The sequence below is a fragment of the Rhipicephalus sanguineus genome, chromosome 4 (assembly GCF_013339695.2).
Source record: "Rhipicephalus sanguineus isolate Rsan-2018 chromosome 4, BIME_Rsan_1.4, whole genome shotgun sequence".
Taxonomy (NCBI): Eukaryota; Metazoa; Arthropoda; class Arachnida; order Ixodida; family Ixodidae; genus Rhipicephalus; species Rhipicephalus sanguineus.
The window spans coordinates 87,413,341-87,419,340 of NC_051179.1; positions in this window are offsets into that span (position 1 = coordinate 87,413,341).

A 6,000-nucleotide genomic window follows, 5' to 3' on the forward strand; every position below is an offset into this window, starting at 1 on the left:
TACGAAAATAACTAGAACACAATTACTTATGTGGCTACGGCACTTTTTTGATTTTGTTTCGCCAACTGCTTACGCCACGTATAAGGGGGGCCAAGTGCACACATTTTACGACCTAATTGAGGCGGCTCATCATTGGACATTATCCCCAAAGCATGAAGTTAAATCACCACAGAAGAGGCTGCAAGGTAGTTTTGAAGTTATGAAACATCATTTCTCTATTACCTTTCACACCTTGCTGTTGACTTTACGAAGTTTACAACCCACGATGTGTTTGTCTTCAAGCCTCAATCTTCTACCGAGCTGCAGGCGTCTTGTTCATCAGTGATGTTCACCCGAAGCACGTCAACGTCAGGCGATGAACTGTCATTGTCTTTAACACATTCGATCGCGCGGTGCGCCGACGTCTCACATGCGCTGTTTTCAGTGGTCATAGCCGTACAACACCGGCGTTGCAGGGCTGCGAAATGCGTTGGCAAGAACAGCCACGAAAAGAAAAAAAAAAAAAACACAACGCACACTCGAACCCACGGCGATCACGTCTTGCGACAACGCGAAGTCACAAAAAACACTGGCGAATACACACATATTCAAGTGAAAACGTATTCAGCGTTACAAAATAAATAAAAGCAATCAGTCCAACGCAACAACGATTATGTCTTGCGACAACGCGAGGGCTCAAAAGACACAGCAGACAGCACAGATATTCAAGGGCGAGCGTGTTCACTGTTAAAAAAAGAAAAAAAAAAAGAAACGCACAGTAGAACACAACGGCCGACCGCGTCTTGCTGCAGCGCCAAGGTACAAAAGACAGTGGCGACAACACAAACGTTCATGGGCGAACGTGTTCATCGTTATAACAAAACAAAGTGCACAAAGCACAGTCGAACCCTACGGCGACAGCGACGTCTTCGGTCAACGCGAGAGCAGTAGCATTTCACAAGCACAGGCGGTGACGAAACCGTTTAAAGTTCCCTCGAAAGGCACCCCGAGAAGGAGAGTGCGTCGTCGCGTCGTGGCGGCCGTTGCTAGGCGGAAGACCACGGCGGCGGCCCTGTGTGCGCGCAGCCAATAGCGCGCCGCTGCCGTTGCCATGCGTTGGGCGCTCTGGCTATTACAAACACGCGTCCGGGTCCGCTTTCGGGGTGTCCTCCACAGTCTACCTAGTTATCATGTAGTCCTCTATTGGCGTATCAGGTATTCATCGATTAAATTATTTTTTCTGGATCTGGGATTACTTCTGTTACCACGCAGTTGCACAGCCAGAAAGAGAAAATTAACATTGTACATAGCAGCGCGTGAGGAAATCCAGCACGATTAGCTTCTTCACTCTGCACTGGGTGGTCCACTCGGTCGAGGAGCCCAATAACATATACTGCATTTCTCGCTCAGTAGACAAGTTCGAGTTGATTTTTGATTTCTTGAGTCGGACCATGACAGCGTTGCCTCACATATAGCTGTAAGGTTAAGTGTGAGATGTGGTTGAGAATTGAAAACCGTGTTTTGTAGCGTTACCTACACTGGCCGAGGCGGAGCAGGTTCGCGCGGCAAATAGAGAGCCGTGCTACACATGCGCGAGGAGCAGTGATGTCACACGGTGCACAGTTGGCGCACCGGAGCCGCCACCGCCGCGCGCGCCTCACCGGTCTGCGCATCCCAGAGGAGTGACGTCATAGCCGCGGCAGACGCATTGGCGCCGGCGCACGCCCAGCTGTGCGCCTCCGATGTGGAGTGGCCGTCTGACGCTGCGCCGGAGGGGCTTGATAGCGCCCCACGGAGGAAGGAATACTAAGGAGAGGCTCTATCGTATTTCAATGCATTGCGAAAAGTGTGGCGGAAGTGACGTCAGATCTTCCGTGGGGCAAACAAACCGGTATGGGGCAAACAAAACAGCAGACGCCCCGCGGCGTGCTCTCCGTGGTGGTTAGCTTCCGCTAGTCCCGGCGTAAACTTAGCGCGTATTGTGCGGTTCGCACGCAGTAAAATGTTGCAAGCAGACGTTTACCAGGCTGTACGTGCATGGCAGGCCCGAGCGCTGCGTGCTGAAATTCTTCGTGGAGCGTTTTTACAGTACAGAGTACCGGTACGTGCCGTGATCAAATACGTTCAGCCCCTGCATCATCGTATTCGTACTCACCTCGCAGTGACTTACGCGTTCTGCTGGGCGTTAGGCTTTCCCTTTCTCGTAGCCCGATTTCCCGATCTGTTGCCGGATTAGCGGTTCTTTGTTCGTGTATATGGAGTGAGCGTAGTAGCTATTCGGCGCAACGCCAACCTATAGTTGACGTAACTTCACGTCGAAAAGAGGACACCGCTGTATTGTATACGCGATCGTGCACGTAAAGTTTGTAATTCCAGTACGCACACAACAACAAGCACGCAGCGAGCGCACACCGCACAATACATACATCACGTAGTCCGATAACAACAAAAGTTTATTGCCCTTTCTTTGAACGACACAGCGTCTATAAACGTACGATGCCTTCGGCGCATGTTATGTACGGCACTTTAGACGCCAAAAACAAAAGTTCACGTGTGTTCTGAGTTGACACAATGAGTAAAAATCAACAGAGCGCACATCCGAGAGCTTCGCATGCAAATACCATGCATTAGTGATCAGCAATGAAGCGAACGTGTGCGTACACATGAAAAGTGACACCCGGTACTGTCCGCAGTGCACGCGATTTGCACTGGGTATACGCAACAGCTGGGCATTGCGTAGCTTTCCTAAAGAAGACACACAAGGGGGGGGGGGGGGAGGGATCGGAGATCTCTGTTCGTTCCGCGTTCGTTCTGGCGGTGTTACGTCACAAAAGTGGGCGGTCCGCAGCTCTCTTCCGCCGAGAGGAAGAGGACAGCCAATCGTCAAGCAGTGAGCGGCGAGCTTTCCGGAAGTAGACGCGCATCGTTTGTCCTCGGCAAGGGGACCGTATATTTCAAAACGAAGTGTTTCTCGCCTTCTAATAAATACAGTTGTTATACGAAAATATATTGTTTTTCTTTTCAAGCTCAAACAGTTTCTCAAACAGCAATAGGTTTGAGCGCTGATATTTATTGGTGTTAGTTTTTCTAACGTGCTCGCTATGTGAGGTCACGCACGCGAAAAAAAAGAGAAAAGTAGCGGTTGGCGCAGTTTTTCAATATGTCGTCCCACCGGAATGTCTGTCTTGGCTCCCGGGTGTCGAATCGTCAAAAGGAGCTTCTGCTGGCTTTTATAAAAGAGCACCCACAGAGACCTACGCCGTCGTGCCCACTGGGGCCGTCGTTCACGAGTGAGGACCGGGCGACACGTGGCAGTAGCTGGTAGCGCTTTCGAACTAGGAAGTCCCTGCGCGTAAGACCACAGCTCAGTGGCAGGCTCGTTCATTTTGTTCGCACTGTTCGTTTCGAGAACAGAAAGCGACGCCGCACTCGTTCATGTCTTCAAATGCATGTCGCACCTCCAACCGCAAGAGAAGCACACGTCGCAAGCGCCATTTTCTCAAAATCAGCTGTTGCGGCAGCCGCAACCGCCGCAACATGCCGTGCGAAGCCGTTTGTTCGCTCGAGAGAACGCGTGCGAACGGTCTTGCGCTCCGTTCGTTTGTAGCAGACGAGATGCTCGTTATGACGTGGTATGAGGTAACCAAAAAATAAAAGATCAAGCAAAAAGAAAAATGGCTACGCCCCTCAGAGACGTGGTTTTTTCCGGCTTCGGCCAATCGCGTACGCCGCCAGAATGGGTACAGAACGAACGGCGCAGAACAGAGATCTCCGATCACCCCACTCGTTATGCCGCGATATGACGTCACCAAAAAAGAAAGATCAAGCAAAAAGAAAAAGCCGGCAGATCCCACGCATTGTGGGAATCGATGTAATGCGAAGCAGCCAGCAAAGAGCTTCATACGTCGTCTTTTCTGTCATTGAGGAAAATGCGTGTCATCATTTTCATGTTAAGTCGTGTTATTTATGTTCGCCACACAGTCACGTCGCAAGATACCAATTTTGGTGTATATCAAGCTAGCGAAACGGCCATCAGCGCCCCATGAGCGTGGCACGTAAGTCATGCTGTACATGACATGCGTGTCGTAATTTTCATGTTAACTTGTGTTATTTATGTTCGTCACACAGTCACATCGCAGGATACCAATTTTGGTGTATATAAAGCTAGCGAAACGGCCGCCAGCGCACCATGAGCATGGCACGTAAGTCATGCTGTACATGACATGCGTGTCATGATTTTCATGTTAACTCCTGTTATTTATATTCCTCACACAGTCACGTCGGAAAATACCAATTTTGGTGTATATCAAGCTAGCGAAACGGCCGCCAGCGCACCATGAGCATGACACGCATGTCATGCTGTACATGACATGCGTGTCATGATTTTCATGTTAGCTCGTGTTTTTATGTTCGTCACACAGTCACGTCGCGCAATACTAATTCCGGGGTAGATCAAGCTAGCGAAACGGCCGCCAGCGCACCATGAGCGTGGCACGTAAGTCATGCTGTACATGACATGCGTGTCATGATTTTCATGTTAAGTCGTGTTTTTATGTTTGTCACACAGTCACGTCACACAATACCAATTTCGGGATTGATCAAGCTAGCGAAAAGGCCGCCAGCGCCCCATGAGCGTGGCACGTAAGTCATGGTGTACATGACATGCGTGTCATGATTTTCATGTTAACTCTTGTTATTTATATTCCTCACACAGTCACGTCGCAAGATACCAATTTTGGTGTATATAAAGCTAGCGAAACGGCCACCAGCGCACTATGAGCGTGGCACGTAAGTCATGCTGTACATGACATGCGTGTCATGATTTTCATGTTAAATCGTGTGTTATTTATGTTCGTCTCACGGTCACGTCACGCAACACCAATTTCGGGGTAGATCAAACTAGCGAAACGGCCGCCAGCGCACCATTAGCGTGGCACGTAAGTCATGCTGTACATGACATGTGTGTCAGGATTTTCATGTTAACTCGTGTCATTTATGTTCGTCACACAGTCAAGTCGCAAGATACCAATTTTGGTGTATATAGAGCTAGCGAAACGGCCGCCAGCGCACCATGAGCGTGCCATGTAAATCATGCTGTACATGACATGCGTGTCATGATTTTCATGTTATGACTTGTCATTTATGTTCGTCATACAGTCTTGTTACGTCATACCGATTTTGGTGTACATTCGATTAACCAAGCGACCAGGAGAGCACAAAGTCGTAGGCGGCTAGATAGATAGATAGATAGATAGATAGATAGATAGATAGATAGATAGATAGATAGATAGATAGATAGATAGATAGATAGATAGATAGATAGATAGATACGCTCAAAGTCGCAGAAGTTCGCTAAGAAATGCTTCGCATTTAAAAAAAAGAAATGGCGACACCCCCCGGCCTTGAGTGGCATCTCCCGCTTCAGCCAATCAGCGCGCTCGTTCTTCCCCAGGAGAACGAACAAGCGGAACGAACAGATCTCCGATCGCCCCCAAGGAGCAGCATGCGTGAATCGACTGCGCCGTGGCGCCGCTGGCACGGCGAAAAAAAAAAAAAAAGGTTCGAATCGCGCATGCGCTTGCAAACGACACGACGGAAATCGCGAAATGTTTCGAGGCTCCTTCGCTAGGAGGCGATGCGAGTGTTTGCGATGTGGAGGCTTCAGGAATGTGACGTCAGGGCCTCTCCTTATTTATTCCTTCCTGCATGATAGCGCCTCTCATTCCGCGGGCATATAGCGGGGAGGAGGAGGAGGAAAAGAAAAACGGAAGGATAGGGAGGTTAGCCAGTTGTCAGACCGTCTGGCTGGTGTTTGCCAGTGTGGTATAGCCATCCAGCAGGAGAGCGAAAATGCGGCTAAGCGGCGCAGAAAAGCGGAGAAGCTTCACAACCAGGAAAGCTAAGAATATTCAGCTCAACCTTAGCAAACGCTACGTATATCATGGCATAGCCGGGCTAAATCACTGCTTGAAGTGTCGGTAAGAGCAATCGCATGTTCGTGTCATCAAGGGTCGTCAAACA